This window comes from Neoarius graeffei, chromosome 23, assembly GCF_027579695.1.
Source record: "Neoarius graeffei isolate fNeoGra1 chromosome 23, fNeoGra1.pri, whole genome shotgun sequence".
Classification (NCBI taxonomy): domain Eukaryota; kingdom Metazoa; phylum Chordata; class Actinopteri; order Siluriformes; family Ariidae; genus Neoarius; species Neoarius graeffei.
Genome location: NC_083591.1, coordinates 8516737 through 8535663, shown reverse-complemented (window position 1 = coordinate 8535663; position 18927 = coordinate 8516737). Strand labels below are relative to the sequence as shown.

Sequence of the window (18927 nt, the reverse complement as noted above, 5' to 3'; positions counted from 1 at the left end):
GCCGCTAGGCGGGTGGGTCTAGTTTACTAGGCTAATTTAGAACTAAAATGTCAAAACAGAGTTTCAGGATCTTTTCAGGAATTACATTTTCCACATATTTTCAATTCAGGAAAGGGTTAAAGGTTGTAATCTGACTGGCTGTTTGCACCTATAATTGTGAACACAAACCATGACACAAGATATAGTCACAAAACTAAAAAAGTTTCCTGGGGTCATGTGTTTAAAAGCTATTCCACAGTTTTGTTTAATCCTTAATTCTTGTGGTTTTGCAGACAGACTTCGCTAAAGATCTGTGGCTAGTCTTTCAATATCAGTTAAAAGGTCTCCTTCTGTGAAAGTCGGTAGTTCTTGGCCATATTTAATGATGAAATGTGAAAGGAAAAACACTAATGTCTGTCTTCAGAGACTAGAGTAAAGGCGACTGAGGTTAAGGATAGGGTTAAGTGTACTGACATTGAGGGTATCTGCAAATAAATAAGACATCCTGATATGTTTACTGAAGGTCTAGAATCGTTTTCAATGTCAGTCAAAAGGTCTCTTGTTATAAAATGAGGTGATTCTTGGCCACAGTTAGTGAGGAAAAGTGGCGGAGTCTTGTTTAAAAAAATAAAGGCTTGGCTTGTGAGACTTGATATAGTGGTACTGATATACTGTAGTGTGACTGATGGCCTACAATGCTGTTGTGGTCTCGACCCTCCTTTATGGTTGCGAAACATGGACCTTCTACCACCGAGACCCAAAAAAGCTGTAACAGTTCCATCAGAAGAAGCTCTGCACCATCCTCAACATCAGCTGGGAGGACTATATCACCAACATCACAGTCCTCGAAAGAGGCGGGGCAACCAGCACAGAAGCGACCATGATGAAACACCATCTTCGGTGGTTAGGTCACGCTGTCCGCATGGACGAAACAAGATTCCCAAGGAGGATGCTTGTCGGCGAGTTGAGCACAGGGCCACGCTGTGCTACGCTACAAAGACCAGCTGAAGCAGACCATCAAGGCAACCAACAGCTAGACAGCTTACCGAGTGGTGAAACACCATCTGTACAGGGACGGAACTCTTTGAAGCGAACAGAAGAGCGAATCTGGAAACCAAGCGACAGCACGGAAAAGAGAAAGAGGAACAACCCCAACCACCACGAACCTTAAAAATGCGACAAAATATCAAAGGTCTGTGATTATTTTTTGGGCCATTTTAGATACAGAGATTTAATTAATAAACAGTCATGTCCCATTTGAAATTCAACCCTGATTCTTCTCATCTCATCTCATTATCTCTAGCCGCTTTATCCTTCTACAGGGTCGCAGGCAAGCTGGAGCCTATCCCAGCTGACTACGGGCGAAAGGCGGGGTACACCCTGGACAAGTCGCCAGGTCATCACAGGGCTGACACATAGACACAGACAACCATTCACACTCACATTCACACCTACGGTCAATTTAGAGTCACCAGTTAACCTAACCTGCATGTCTTTGGACTGTGGGGGAAACCGGAGCACCCGGAGGAAACCCACGCGGACACGGGGAGAACATGCAAACTCCACACAGAAAGGCCCTCGCCGGCCCCGGGGCTCGAACCCAGGACCTTCTTGCTGTGAGGCGACAGCGCTAACCACTACACCACCGTGCCGCCACCCTGATTCTTTTCTACCTATATTCAGTTGAAAAAGACATTATCTTGATGGTCGGGTACCGTATGTTGCCCTAAAACCTGTATATACCTTTCAGCATTAACGGTGCCTTCATACAAAGACAATACATTTAATGTTCAGACTGATAACTTTTAATCTTGTTAATATATACGCATTCTGAAGTTGATGCCTGCAACACGTTCCAAAAAAAGTTGGAACAGTGGCAACAAAAGTCTTGGAAAGTGAATCTCCATGACCTTTGATCCCTGAGGTGGCACTGCATTAAAAACTGACATGACAGTATAAAAGACATTACTACATGGGCTTGGGAACACTTCGGAAAACCGGTATCAGTAAACACAGTTTATTGCTGCATCTACCGTACCATGCAAAGCAAAAGCCGTATCAACAACATCGCTCAGTTCTCTGGGCCCGATATCTTACATGAGATGGACTGAGGCAAAGTGGAAAAGTGTGCCATGGTCTGACGAGTCCACATTTCGAATTGTTTTTTTGAAATCATGGACATCATGTCCTCCTGGCTAAAGAGGAGAAGGACCAGCCAGATTGTTACCAGCACAAAGTTCAAAAACCAGCGTCTGCGATGGTATGGGGGTGTGTTAGTGCTCATGGAAGGGTAACTTGCCTATCTGTGAAGGCACCGTTAATGCTGAAAGGTATATACAGGTTTTAGGGCAACATACGGTACCCGACCATCAAGATAATGTCTTTTTCAGGGACGTTCCTGCTTATTCCAGCAAGACAATGCCAAACCGCATTCTCTATGTTTCCATCTGTTATTGGGGTTACTCTAAACATGCTTTAGATGGTAACCATGAGCAGGAGTCAAGTGTGATGGTTTCTTGACTTAATTCCATTTGAGGCTACACCATTATTAATGTCATCCTGCTCCAACAAAATCGATTGTCATGAGCTGCTGCTGTAGAGATATGTCATGCTTTAGGATCATGAGGCACACAGACCTGTTGCTGAATGACTACACTCACTGGACGCTTTAATAGGAACCCGTTCTTGATTCTAAGATTCCTGTTCTTGGCTGCAGGAGTGGAACCCAATATGGTCTCCTGCTGTTGCATGTTGAGATGCTCTTCTGATCACCACAGTTATAAAGAGTTGCTATGATTTGATATATCCTTCCTGGCAGCTCGAACCAATCTGACCATTTTCCTCTGACCTCTCTTATCAGCACGGCGTTTGTTTCCACCCACAGAACTGTCGCTCACTCAATGTTTTTAGTTTTTCGCACCATTCTCTCTAGAGACTGCTGTGTGTGAAAACCCCAGGAGATCAGCAGTTTCTGAAATACTCAAAGCAGCCCATCTGGCTCGAACCAACACCCACGCCACAGCGAAAGAAAGTCACACTTCACTGTGAGATCACAATTTTTCCTGTTCTGATGTTCGAGCATTAACTGAAGCTTTTGATTTGTATCTGCATGATTTTATGCATCATGTTGCTGTCAAGGGATCGGCTTATTAGAGAACTGCATTAAACAACAGGTGGATCCTACTAAAGTGGCCAGTGAGTGTCAATTTATAATCTCATCTCATTATCTGTAGCCGCTTTATCCTGTTCTACAGGGTCGCAGGCAAGCTGGAGCCTATCCCAGCTGACTACGGGCGAAAGGCGGGGTACACCCTGGACAAGTCGCCAGGTCATCACAGGGCTGACACATAGACACAGACAACCATTCACACTCACATTCACACCTACGGTCAATTTAGAGTCACCAGTTAACCTAACCTGCATGTCTTTGGACTGTGGGGGAAACCGGAGCACCCGGAGGAAACCCACGCGGACACGGGGAGAACATGCAAACTCCGCACAGAAAGGCCCTCGTCGGCCACGGGGCTCGAACCCGGACCTTCTTGCTGTGAGGCGACAGCGCTAACCACTACACCACCGTGCCGCCCGAATTTATAATTGGTGTAAAAAATAAATATAAATGTCTGTTAATATTCTTTTTTTAATATGAAAATGTAAGCAGTGTCCTTCTCATTAAAAAAAAAAAACTGGTTTTATGTGTCCATCAGTCCATCATATGTTTTTGATACATTTCCTTCATAATTGTTATCAGAAAGTTATTTATGGAATTTATTACTTCAGCATATCTCAGACTGGGTCATGACATGTACATAACAGTACCGTATGTTCTCAAATTGTGTTGGAATTTGCCTATGTAGAGTACCAGTCAAAAGTTAGTACACCCCATACTCTACTCATTCATAGGCTTTTCTGTATTTTCTACATTGTAGAGCAAACCATCAAAACTATGAAATAACATATGGAATATATATAGAATTATGTAGTAAACAAAAACGTGTTGACAAACAAAATATGTTTCATATTTTAGATTCTAGGCTGCACGGTGGTGTAGTGGTTAGCGCTGTCGCCTCACAGCAAGAAGGTCCGGGTTCGAGCCCCGTGGCCGGCGAGGGCCTTTCTGTGTGGAGTTTGCATGTTCTCCCCGTGTCCGCGTGGGTTTCCTCCGGGTGTTCCGGTTTCCCCCACAGTCCAAAGACATGCAGGTTAGGTTAACTGGTGACTCTAAATTGACCGTAGGTGTGAATGTGAGTGTGAATGGTTGTCTGTGTCTATGTGTCAGCCCTGTGATGACCTGGCGACTTGTCCAGGGTGTACCCCGCCTTTCGCCTGTAGTCAGCTGGGATAGGCTCCAGCTTGCCTGCGACCCTGTAGAAGGATAAAGCGGCTAGAGATAATGAGATGAGATTTTAGATTCTAAAACAGAGTATCCAGATGACGCTTTGCACACCATTGGCATTATCTTAACCAGCTTCCTGATGCAGTCACCTGGAATGCTTTTCAATTAACGGATTTGCCTCGTCAAAAGTTAATAAGTGCAATTTCTTGCCTTCTTGCCTTAGTAATCCATATTATGTCAAGAACCGCTCAACTAAGTAAAGAGAAATGACAGTCCATTTATATAATTTCTATAACAATTTATGTAATTTATCATGCCATCAACTACTATTCATGAAGGACCATTGATACCTGACAAGATGGTGTAATCAAAAAAAAAGCACCAGGTAAACACACCGAGCCATGAAGAAACTGAAACCCAGGCTCATTATGTCATTTTATCCATCACAATTTCTCTTTATCCCTATGCAATTATTCCACTTCAGCCAAGAATAAAAAATGACAGTTATTTTCCAATTTTTGCACTTCCTTTCAGGTTCCATTGAAAGTTTTGCACAAAGCCAGGTTGACGGAACCCTAACTACAATAACGATGACAAAAAGCCAGTGCTGAGAAAGTAGACAGTTATATTGTCATATGCTGATATTGTAACAGGCATATGACTAATTCTGCATATAACAAGCTAACTGTGGTGGCCAAATCCCTTGGCACATTGCTGAAGGTGTGAGATGGAACCTCTCCGTCAGCTGGATAGACAAAAAGCTTGGAAAGGCCACTCCAGCAATTTCCAAATCTACGGTATGTGTGGTTTCCCTGCAGAAAAAAAAAAGTGTATGCGTGCAGGTCCCTCACTCCGAGAGTGCGAGAGTCGATGCTGTCTCTATCTTTCCAGGTTTAGTCGCATAGACAAGGCAAGTAAATAATTAAATGTGCATGTGACCTCTGAGCAGCACTAGATACATCTCATCTCATTATCTCTAGCCGCTTTATCCTTCTACAGGGTCGCAGGCAAGCTGGAGCCTATCCCAGCTGACTACGGGCGAAAGGCGGGGTACACCCTGGACAAGTCGCCAGGTCATCACAGGGCTGACACATAGACACAGACAACCATTCACACTCACATTCACACCTACGCTCAATTTAGAGCCACCAGTTAACCTAACCTGCATGTCTTTGGACTGTGGGGGAAACCGGAGCACCCGGAGGAAACCCACGCGGACACGGGGAGAACATGCAAACTCCACACAGAAAGGCCCTCGCCGGCCCCGGGGCTCGAACCCAGGACCTTCTTGCTGTGAGGCGACAGCGCTAACCACTACACCACCGTGCTGCCCCACTAGATACATACTTTAGAGAAATTACATTCAAGATTTTCTGCTGTTGGGTTTTGTTTTGTTTTTTGCATAAATAATAAAGCATAATGAAATTGAAATCAGTGGACAAAAAGTATAAAGTACAAACTATTCACGTGTGCGTATGCAGTTAAATTCATAACACTGTGCAAGGGCGTTGCTAGTTATTAGTAAACATCCTATCCGCATTTACTGGATATGAGCAATCGCATGCTCTGATTGGATACTCTACTACTAGGATATCAGCTTATATACCATGAGTAGAGTAAAACAAAATGGCAGAGCGTGTTACTGAGCTAACCAAAGACGAAAAAAAAAACTACCTGAAAACAAAACCCAAAAAAAAGCAACAAAATATGGAATAAAAGTATTTGATGGTGTCTTTTTTTATTTTTCAAGAATTATTATTATCGCATTTTTCACAAATTGCTACTGTCATTTCGCCAGTTTGTTCACATTCTAAGCAGAAATGATTTTGTCGGACGTTTTGTATAAAGTTTTTATTTTTCGAATTTGCAAAAAATAAAAATGCTCTGGTTTGTAAAATCCAGTGAATGTGGATAGAATAAAACATTTATTCCACGCAATCTCATCATACATGGCTTATAGGCAACTCGGTGCTATGTGCCTCGTCGACGATCAGCTCATGTACGACTCGATTTCATGGAATAACTGTTAATTAGCTACACTGAAACCTTAAGCTGTTATGGTAAGACTAAGATGAGATCCTAACCCTGCCAGCAACGCAATGCGACAATTTTTATTTTTTTTGTATGCGAGTTGATGATTTACAATCATGATGACAGGAGGCAGAGTTTTGATTACAAAGTAAGGTAGGTGGGGCCAGGCAGCATGAGAAATTTCCACTTTATGTAAACAAGAAACTAAGCAATGTGGTGACTACTAATGGGAGACGAGGGCTGTCAGGACCTCATCCTCCCGCCAGGAAACCGTATCCTTTTATGGTGTTGGATAGTCATTTCTCATCAAGATTTAGGAGAAATTGATTATTGCGATTTATTCCTCTAAATATACCAGAGGAATTTTTTAAAAAATTATTCTGAAATGTGGGCAGCACGGTGGTGTAGTGGTTAGCGCTGTCGCCTCACAGCAAGAAGGTCCTGGGTTAAATGGCTGATAAAAGATCAGCAAGTCCAGTTGCTCCCTTCTACCAACCACAGATTACTATGTACCTGGATAACTGAGAATCTTCACAGACATGTTTCTACGCACTTTGGGATGAGTTCCCTTCGACTGGTACGGGAGTATGAGAGGACTTCCAGAAAACTGGCAGACATCTTAGCCAGAGACGATCGTTCATTTTTGTCAACCTGGAACGACCATCACTGAACAGAGGTGGGTGTCTATGACATCTTTTATCAGCCACCTACAATGCAGCCATCAGCATTCTGATTCGGATTCTATGATGATCCATGAGAGGATAAATACTGGATACTCCCTATTAGACAGACAGAACTGAGGAAGCCTTTCAGACGAGAGGCGAAACATCTTCAAGAATCTTCAAGCAAGTCCAGTTGCTCTCTTCTACCAATCACAGATTACTATGTACCTGGATGACTGAGATTCTTCACAGACATGTTTCTACGCACTTTGGGATGAGTTCCCTTCGACTGGTACAGGAGTATGAGAGGACTTCCAGAAAACTGGCAGACATCTTAGCCAGAGAGGATCGTTCATTTTTGTCAACCTGGAACGACCATCATTGAACAGAGGTGGGTGTCTATGACATCTTTTATCAGCCACCTACAATGCAGCCATCAGCATTCTGATTCGGATTCTATGATGATCCATGAGAGGATAAATACTGGATACTCCCTATTAGTCAGACAGAACTGAGGAAGCCTTTCGGACGAGAGGCGAAACATCTTCAAGAATCTTCAAGCAAGTCCAGTTGCTCTCTTCTACCAATCACAGATTACTATGTACCTGGATGACTGAGATTCTTCACAGACATGTTTCTACGCACTTTGGGATGAGTTCCCTTCGACTGGTACAGGAGTATGAGAGGACTTCCAGAAAACTGGCAGACATCTTAGCCAGAGAGGATCGTTCATTTTTGTCAACCTGGAACGACCATCATTGAACAGAGGTGGGGGTCTATGACATCTTTTATCAGCCACCTACAATGCAGCCATCAGCATTCTGATTCGGATTCTATGATGATCAATGAGAGGATAAATACTGGATACCCCCTATTAGTCAGACAGAACTGAGGAAGCCTTTAGGATGAGAGGCGAAACGTTTTCAAGAATCTTCAAGCAAGTCCAGTTGCTCTCTTCTACCAATCACAGGTTACTATGTACCTGGATGACTGAGATTCTTCACAGATATGTCTCTGGATAAGAGTATCTGCAAAATGCCATGTAATGTAACAATGTAATGTAAATAAACACACTTCCTGTATTTACATGTGTCCTTCCGCCTATTGTTGTCTTTACATAACAGTCCAGTGGTGTTTGCCATAAGATTGACCCTTTTTTCCACCTTGACATATTGCCCCTGTGGTGGGGGTGTGGCTTATCAACTCAATTTGCGTATCAGTCTGAAGACCTTTGAAAATAATTTAATTGTACGTGTTATGGAAGGGTTGCTTTCAATATTTCTTGGATTGTGTTGATTTTAAGACTAAGGGCTATCGTATTGAGAAATGTTTTGCGATATTAAGTATTTCTTACTCAATTTCTTAAGATATTAAGTTTCTTAGTCAGTTATATTATATGGACTTGAGTGTTTTACTGGGAAATACGCCACTCGTATTTTTCATATAAGCTCCATCCAGGACATGGAGAACCAAAAGCGTGACATAAAGCTCTTTATTTTTTTCACGATGCGGTTTCCATCAAATCCTGCGCTCTGATTGGCTGGCAAGTGGGTCCGTATCCTACAGTACGGACCCCAGTTACGGACCCCGGTTATGGACCTTTGGCGACTCGCTCATTCACAACAACAACAAACATAGTAGTATGTTTTGTCAACATTTATCTTTTTTAATAAGATTTATTTATAAGATTATCAAAAATTTTATAAATTTTTGCCAGCATTTCTCAGGAGAATAGCATTAATTTTACAGCATGGATAGCGATAACGACAGTGTTCACAGCGAAAGCGAGTTTTACTACCCTGAGGAAGAAGAAATAAAAGAAAACATTTCAGGAGAAAGCTAAAAACCTCTAACTGTTGCTAACGCCGAGCAAAAACATGGCTGAATCCTGAATGACTCAATTTTGTATAAATAGGGGACTACATAGGCGGCAAAATGTAGTTTTTTTTTCCTGCCATGGAAGTGCACTTGTATACCGAGGAGGAAGCAATTTGCATTACAGCCGTGAATAAGGATTCAAAATAGCGGCTCGGCTCGGTTTTCCCTTTCGGGCGCTCTCGTTTTCTGTTAGAATTTGGTAAAGAAAAAAATAAATATATTATTTACCAGCTTAAGGTCGGTCCGTATGGTGAAATACCGTGACCTCGGCCTTGAATACTGGCCTCGGCCCAGAGGGCCTCGCTCAGTACTTTCAAGACCTCGGTCACGGTATTTCACCATACGGACCTCCCAGCTGCTAAATAACATAAGCGGCTAGAGATAATGAGATGAAATGAGATATATACGTCACTCGTGAGGAAATCGATGATTGATTTGTTTTTTGATAAATTTGGTGACTTTTTGTTTGTGAATGTTTCTATATAATAAAAAAGAAAATCACACATTGGTTTGAGGACATGAAGTTTATCTTCTCATGTTGAAAAACTCGCATTTTTCATACAAAATACCGCACAGATCTGAGTGGCATATTTAAATAATGTTGGCTGGTGTTGAGTGGTATCTCAGATATATTTCATTCAGCTAGCATGATACTGAATGAGTCGAAGATGAGTAGCTGAATGGAATATACCTGATCTACCACCAAAAAAAAGCCATTATTATTATCTCATCTCATTATCTCTAGCCGCTTTATCCTTCTACAGGGTCGCAGGCAAGCTGGAGCCTATCCCAGCTGACTACGGGCGAAAGGCGGGGTACACCCTGGACAAGTCGCCAGGTCATCACAGGGCTGACACATAGACACAGACAACCATTCACACTCACATTCACACCTACGGTCAATTTAGAGTCACCAGTTAACCTAACCTGCATGTCTTTGGACTGTGGGGGAAACCGGAGCACCCGGAGGAAACCCACGCGGACACGGGGAGAACATGCAAACTCCACACAGAAAGGCCCTCGCCGGCCCCGGGGCTCGAACCCAGGACCTTCTTGCTGTGAGGCGACAGCGCTAACCACTACACCACCGTGCCGCCCTATTATTATTATTATTATACATACACATTCCTTTCTGGTGTTCAACGCATCTTTCTCTTTCAAAATTCTCTCAAAATCTTCCATATTTAATGAAGCAATCCTGGCGGCCATGTTTGTTTACAAATTGTCACAATCTCTCACTGGCACAGAAGTTTTACATCTCTGATGTGTGATGTCATGTTGTCTTGACAACCATGCAATATCGTAAGCTACATTAAACGCTCAGTCTCCATTGAGTAGAGTAGAGTGATGTAGGATAAGTGATATGATAACACGTAGGATAAACGATATGATAACAATATCACATGCTATCAAACCAAATGAATGAAAGCCACTAGAAGGGAATAGAACACGTTTTTATTCCATCAAAAACATGTCCTGTAAAGATAATAATTCCTGAAATTTCACTCTGATGATGTGTTTTCCTACTGACTAGAGTAGACGTACGTTGTCGCAATGGCGAACCGGTTCAGCGTTAAAATTCTTTTGATTACCTTGCGTGTGTGTGTATGTGTTTTGTTTTGGGTTTTATTGTGGATGCGTCCATATATACTCAACAAAAATAAAAACTTTACACTCGTTTCAAAGTCAATAATTTGAACATTTTGGAAAATAGGTTTGAAATAACGATTGTATTCAATTATTTTGTCATTAAAGATGCTATAGCATACAGATCATGTTTGTCATGGAATCGGTTCCACCGGAAATGCGACGACAATGTCCATGATCAAAAACTGTGAGTCACAACTTAATGAAATCATGTCAGGATCGGGTGTGTCCTCCATGGGCATTCACAACAGCGATACAACGTCTCCTCATGGATTGGATGATGCGTCTGAACACAGCTTGGGGAACGCGCCGCCATATTTGTACCAACATGGCACCAAGCTCCTGCAAGTTCTGTGGAGGGTTCCTTACAGGTGGCTGTGGTGCCAGTTTGATGGAGACGTGTCTGGAGATTATGGATGGTCTGTCGACTGCATCCCATAACCCTCGCAACGTCAGTGACGGATGTTCCCGTATTCAGCATGCCAATGGCACGTTCACGCTGAATGTCTGACAGTCGTGGCATTGCAAATTAACGAATAATTAACCATAAAACCTTGTTTTTCTGAGATGACACTCTACTCTGCTACCGTGAGATCAATTGCACGTGTATCAATAGGTCACGTCACTTGTGTCACATGGAAACGTGATTTTAGCGTGCAGTGCTCTCGCACGTGCTACGTAGGCCCGACCAGTAGAATGAATGTGTGACGTAATGCCCTTGACAATGAATTTAACCATAATCACAACAAGAACTCTTTCAAGAAAAGTTTCTAAACACTATTTGAAAAATAATGAGTGTCAAATTTTTATTTTTGCTGAGTATAATATAAAGAATGTTACACAGGGGTGCGAAGATATGAAGTTTATCTTCTTGTATTGAAAATATTTTATATAAGCTATGTGTTTCATAGGGCGGCATGGTGGTGTAGTAGTTAGCGCTGTCTCCTCACAGCAAGAAGGTCCGGGTTCGAGCCCCGTGGCCAGCGAGGGCCTTTCTGTGCGGAGTTTGCATGTTCTCCCCGTGTCCGCGTGGGTTTCCTCTGGGTGCTCCGGTTTCCCCCACAGTCCAAAGACATGCAGGTTAGGTTAACTGGTGACTCTAAATTGACCGTAGGTGTGAATGTGAGTGTGAATGGTTGTCTGTGTCTATGTGTCAGCCCTGTGATGACCTGGCGACTTGTCCAGGGTGTACCCCGCCTTTCGCCCGTAGTCAGCTGGGATAGGCTCCAGCTTGCCTGCGTCCCTGTAGAACAGGATAAAGCGGCTAGAGATATTGGATGTATTTCATATTCATATTCATGTTTTTATTCCGTCGAAAACATGTCCTGTATGGATAATAATTCCCGATATTTTACTTAAAAGGGCCTGGAGTTAATTTTGCTGAAACATAAATGCAAATCCAAATACTTACTAGTTTTTAAAGTAGAGTTTATGATTATTTTTCAGTGTAATACATCAAGATTAGGTATGTTGTAAGCTTTAGTCAGACCACACAGTTTATGTGTGACTTCATCCTCATGATTTATTCGTGTCAATGGAATACTGTTAGTTGGAATTACTCACTTTTAGTAAACAACTAAGAGTAAATATTACTACAAATATACATCGCATGTAGATAAATTAAATTCCTGCCCCTACTTGATAACTGATAAATGAATTCAATTACTTTTTTCCACTGAATTTTAACACACACACGTAGCCTCATTTAAACCGCCACAACCCTGAAAAGTTCATTTCCATGAACTAAAAACAAAAAAAATAATAATATTTATGCAATTTTTATCTTGCATCTTACAGTATTTCAACAGGAATTCCAGCCCTGATGCTTAACCAGATGTCCTGTAAATTTTTCTTTGACATTTTCACAAAAAAAAGTAAGTAAGAAAGAAAGATAACACAGAGTGTGCCTTTTATTTGTATCTATTTGTATTCTGTTACATGCTTAGTGCACTACAAAGCTCCTTTAAACACAGAGTTTTGGTTATGACAGGGGTTATTCCGTGCAAGATGAATAAAATTAAACTTGGGGAGCGTGCTCGTATAGGAACGGGAGAGGGAACGAGAAACAGAGTGTGTGAGAGAGGGAGGGGGAGAGAGAGAGGGAGAGAGAGAAAAGGAGAAGGAGCATTGTGACACTTGCCATGATGGATCTCTGTGTCAGAATGAGTGCGAATGTTTAGCTTGCGCCTTCATAAATATTTACCGTCCACACTGAGAGCCTCGTGCTCTGGAGTGTAACTTGGATTTGCTTTCTGGGCCTGGCACGATACTGCCTGTGACCAAAAAAGGATTCTTGGCCTAATAGGACTGCAAGGTGTGTGTGTGTGTGTTGATGAGGAGGGCTTTTTTTGCTTAACCAGCACAAGCCGTTGCCTGCAGATGGAATTTTAGACGGAATTTAAAAAGGGTTCTTGCACAATGTAAATAAATAATAAAATGAGCCATAAATTACTGCTTGGCCCCATAAACCTCATGCTAATTAATGTTCTTACTAGAACATCAGCCGTGTTAAAATGCCTTATGAAGGAACGATTATTAATGACTATTTTCAAGAGCTTATCCAGTGTCCTTATCCAAGTATTTTATACTCAGGGAAATTGCTAGAAGCAGCAGACTGGCTTTCAAATGAAAGCTTAAAATGATTGTGCAGTTAAATAAATCAGGAGAGTGTTCTTATTCATCACAGCTGGAGCTAAACAAGTATCAGAGCTGCTGTTATTTAAAAATCAATCAATCAAACCAACCAAATAACCAACCAACCAACCAACCAACCACCCAGTCATTCAACCAACCAACCAACCAACCAACCAATCAATCATTCAACCAACCAACCAGCCAATCAGTCATTCAACCAACCAATCAGTCATTCAACCAACTCACCAACCAGTCAATCAACCAACCAGCCAATCAGTCGTTCAACCAACCAACCAGTCATTCCACCAGCCAACCAACCAATCAGTCATTCATTCAACCAACCTACCAACCAACCCACCAACCAACCAATCAGTCAACCAACCAACCAACCAACCAATCAGTCAACCATTCAACCAGCCAATCAATCAATCAATCAATCAATCAATCAATCAATCAATCAATCAATCAATCAATCAATCAGCATCTTCTGATTGGAGAATTCAACCATGCAGTGGTATAAAATATAAATAATTTCCAGTATATCAACAGAATAAGCCCTCAAATAATTCCTGTATAAGGGGGAGGGGAGGTGGATTTCAGGTCAAAATATTTTCCAGGTCTAAATGTTTATTCATGGATGATTAACATAACACACATACACAACGTACAAGTAACAAAGCTCATTATGAATATTCTACCGCAGTTCCTGTGCAAAAAATATATATATATATTTGATGTCAAATGAATGCACTATAATGTTCGTAAAAGGTCAGTGGAGTCATATTTGCGTTCCGTAATTAACTGCTTCAAACATCAAATGAACACACCATAGATTGTTTCAGTACTTTTTATTGGCTACCAGCAGCTGTGGTGAGAAAATGAATGAACCAATCAGGATAGTGCATTTTTTTCCATTTCTTTTTGACTCACTTCAAGCATAGTGTTATCTGTTTGAGCTGGTAATCCGAACTCTACCAGAGGTTTATTGCAGGAACGAGGAGTAGATCAAGATGTACAGTACTGTGCAAAAGTCTTAGCCCTCCCTTTTTTTCATACAAACTTTGTGATAGATTTCTATTTTATGACTTCTACATTATCAAATTGGTACAAAAACATTTTCGAGTTCCAAGCATTCCTCCCCCCCAGCACAAAATTCAGTGTTACAGAAAAAAAAAAATGTTTGGATCTGAGCAGCATATTACATAAGAGAGCACTTTTCAGATTAAAAAAGAAAACATAATGAAGGCTACTGGGTTTTGGTGCAAAAATAAGAAGCGAGTGTGATAAAGTGTCCAGAAGAACTGTGGCTGGTTCTGCAAGATGCTTAGTAAAACCTACAGCTCATTTCCTTATAAATCTGCATTCACTGTACCTGAGACTACTATTTTTTTTTTAACGCAAAGGGTCGTCTCACACCAAATATTGACTTTGTTTCATTTATTATGGCTTACTGATGACTGATTATAGTATTTTTTTTAACGTTGAATCATTTCATTTCATTTTTTTCGAGACATTTTTGGTCGACAGCATTTCGTTACATGTGCCTAAGACTTTTGCACAGACTTTTGCATGGTACAGACCATGCAGTCATTTTATTGAGTATATTTCTTAAACCTGCTCTGAAATTAATTCCTGGTTCAGCTACCAGAAGTGACTGTGCTTCATCTGAAATTTGAAAAAAAAAAATTTGTCTGTCGAATAAAAGAAATATAAACTTATGAGCTAAAAGCTCATAATGTAATTATGTGAAACAGAATTATTAAATTGTGACTTATTGCCATGTGTGGCAATAATGGTAATAAAAATGTGGCACAGAAAAAATATTACAAGATAACGGTAATCAAATTCTGCTCTATTTTATAAATGTTTATGGTGATTCATGACTTAATATTTTCTCTGTGGTGAGTGATTTCTTGTAATATCCAGTGTTATCGTTATGCTTTTTAAGCGAAAAAGCAAGAAGATTTAAAGGCAATGTCTTATACCCCTTTTCCACAAGTTGACACAGTTCCCTGAGGTCTTAATGAAATGTCTGTGACATGCTTTGTTCAAAATACCACAAGGATAAAGCACCACAGCTGCCTTCTCACCCTAAACAGCCCCGTTTCAAACCGCTGATTTAAGGAGTGGCCTGGTCCTTTAAATGATAATGAGCCACTGCTCACCCCACCCCCCTCTTCTGTCAGCCATTCAAGTAACACAGTCCTCATCAAAATTCTTTCACAAAGGCAGCATGACTCTATGGAGATACTCCGATGAGGAGGCGGGATTATACTAATGAGCTCCCCTTGTGACATAGAAAGTGGAGCTGAATCTGAACAGCCCGTTGAAGCTCATGTTTTCTGAAATAAGAAGAACAAAAGAAACTGGACGGGTGTGTTATTTCAGACTTTGTGAGTTGGTAGGCTCCAGATACCCAAATGTATGTGCACAGGTACTGAAAAAGTGAGTTTTTTCAGAATATGCCCCCTTTAAATAAAAATGGGCGGCACGATGGTGTAAAGGTTAGCACTGTCACCTCACAGCAAGAAGGTTCTGGGTTTGAACCCGGTGACCAACAGGGGCCTTTCTGTGTGGAGTTTGCATGTTCTCCCCGTGTCTGCGTGGGTTTCCTTTGGGTGCTCTGGTTTCCCCCACAGTCCAAAGACATGCAGGTTAGGCTAATTGGTGGCTCCAAATCGACCGTAGGTGTGAATGTGAGTGTGGATGGTTGTTAGGCTCTATGTATCAGCCCTGCGATGATCCGGCGACTTGTCCAGGATGTACCCCACCTCTTGCCTATAGTCAGCTGGGATAGGTTCCAGCTTGCCCGTGACCCTGCACAGGATAAGCGGCTACAGATAATGGATGGATGGAAATAAAAATGGCAAAGACTCAGGCATGTGAAAGACATACTGTATGGATTGATGATATACTGTATAGCGGTAGATCTACTGTCTACTGTCAAGCAATCTTAATATTCATTGCCAGTGAAGTGTCTTGTCACAGGATATGAGAAGATTTGACAAAACACTTGAACACTAGTGAATGACAAAATCACACAGTTTACTATATTCGTGCAATTTTCCAATTAGCCAGTCACGTAGCAGCAGCACAATACATAAAATCATGCTGATAAAGGTCAAGGACTTCAGTTAATAATCACATCAAACATCAGAACAAGGAAAATTTATGATTTGAATTATTTAACCGTGGCATGGGCGTTGGTGCCAAATTGGCTGGTTTAAGTATTTTTAGAAACTGCTGATCTCCTGGGAATTTCATGCACAACAGTTTCTAGAGTTTACACAGAATGGTGCAAAAAAAAAAACCATCCAATGAGCAGCAGTTCTGCTGATGGAAATGCCTTGGTGGTCATGAAAGACTGGCCAGAAGTGTTGTAGTACTTGAGATTGGGCTTGGTCTCAAGGCCACTTTTTGAAGGTCTCGGAATCAACTGCATTTTCATTCGGTCTTGTCTTGCTCTTGGACATAGAGGACTCTGGATTTTATTTCAAGATTGGTCAAGACCACAACTGCGTGGATTTCGCTAAATTGCCTGTGCATTATCTGATTTATTTGTTAGCATCTTTACTTTGATTGGATGCAAAATTTCCTGCTTCAAATGCAACCAATAACATGATTCATTACTAATACCATGACCCATGTTACCATTATTGTGCTCTTCTTATCTGTGTTGTAGTCCATCAACCTTAAGGTTTGATGTACTGTGTGCATTATGAGATGCTTTTCTGCTCACCATGGATGTAAAGAGTGGTTATTTGAGTTACCATAGCCTTCCCGTCAGCTTGAACCAGTCTGGAGAATAGTGTTGTTGAGACCAGAGTGCCTCAAGACCAAGACAAGACTAAGGATTTCAGGGGTTGAGATCAAGTCAAGACCAAGACCAAGGCAAGGTAAGACCAAGTCAAGCCCAGAACCAGACCAGTGTTTGCAAAGGGGGCAGGGGAGGGGTAACAGTCATTAACAGGAAGAATGCATGAAGACCGTGTGAAAATGCGGTCGATTCTGAGACCTTCAAAAAGTGGTCTTGAGACCAAGCTCAAGTACTACAACACTTCTGGCCAGTCTTTCATTGAAATGTTTCTTCCTGTTAACGCCTATTACCCCTCCCCTGCCCCCTTTACACACGCTGGTCTGGTTCTGGGCTTGACTTGGTCTCGCCCTGCCTTGGTCTTGGTCTTGACTTGATCTCAACCCCTGAAATCTTTAGTCTTGTCTTGGTCTTGAGGCACTCTGGTCTTGACAACACCACTACTCTCCAGACTGGTCCAAGCTGACGGGAAGGCTATGGTGACTCAAATAACCACTCCTTACATCCATGGTGAGCAGAAAAGCATCTCATAATGCACACAGTACATCGAACCTTAAGGTTGATGGACTACAACACAGATAAGAGCACAATAATGGTAACATGGGTCATGGTATATCTTTAGGAAACCCACACTAATCTACACTGATGGTCACATGACGATGTTGTGCTTTTCTGGATGGAGTCATTGTTCACACTGTACATAAAATAAGTCTGAATAGCTATACAGAAGGAATAAACTTGTTGCAGTGCTTGGCATGTGAAGTGTTGAATGAGATGGTGGTATTCGAAGATGCATTTTCTGATTTTACTGTCCAAAAATGGTCTGCTCCAGTCAGGTCATGTGATAGTCCATGTGTACTCCAGAGTGATATTTGAAGAAATAAGCAGCTGGAGCTCTTTAATAGCTCCAGCAATAGCAAACATGCCATTAGAAGATCTGAGAAACTACCAGAATTTTGAGATCATCCAACTTTCGTGGCCTTACTCATGAATCATAGTAGTTTACTTTTAACCATAGTTCTGGTCGACTTAAAACAGCATTAGTTGAATGGTGGGTTTTTTTTTTCTTCCTCTGGTTGCATATTGTGAAAATATTTTAAAGCTCTTAATCCGTCTCTGTATGGAAACACGTTTGATGTCCACGGATAAAAGTAAAGTGTTGTCAAGTATGTCAAGTAGGGATTGTTGTTTGATGTGTTCATGAATGTGAAGAAAATGTGAAGGGTCTTTTTTTTTAACAAATAGCTGGAGTCGAAAGAAATGTAGAAAGTGTGATAATATTTCTGTGGGATAATAACAAGCGCATTCCAGATGTCCGACTCTTTATTATCGTATACTTGAAGGAGAATTCGCTCAGAAGTCGGAATCGAAGCTTGAAATTATGGCATTTATTCAAACAACAACATGGAAAAAGAAAAAAAAACATGGATGTCTGACAAGCTAGAAGCTAACCCTGATGAGCTAAATCTATCTTCTTCAGAACAACAAATGGTATTGTCGCTGTATTGGATTTAACCCTTTGGTGACTGACCCCTTGAAAATGGTTCCTCCAGGAACGATGACGTTTCAGTTGTCAAGACAACGGAAAAACTAAAATACAAGAGCATTTTGTTTTGTGCACAAGAGCATTGTGACGTATCTTTCTGTTTTTGTATTTTAGTTTTTCCGTTGTCTTGACAACTGAAACGTCATCGTTCCTGGAGGAACCATTTTCAAGGGGTCAGTCACCAAAGGGTAACAAGCAAATTCAGTATGTTTATATGTTGATTTATCGAATATAATTAGTATATAAATACAGTATAACTCATTTAACAGTAAAGAAGTGCGGGTTTGTTTACTGTTGATGCTCTTGGCGGCCATGTTGATTTCACGTCACTTGCTAAACTTGAGATTGAGGAGACCGTCCCGGATTTGAGTCAGAATTCTGAGTTGAGAGGCATTTTCTT

General features: G+C 41.4%; 1 protein-coding gene across 2 annotated transcripts in view; it reads left to right on the top strand.

Annotated features, from left to right (window-relative positions):
- The window catches only part of LOC132871503 (muscleblind-like protein 1), a 298894-nt gene that overhangs the window by 10802 nt on the left and 269165 nt on the right, over positions 1-18927 (top strand). The gene's annotated exons all lie outside the window — the stretch shown is intronic.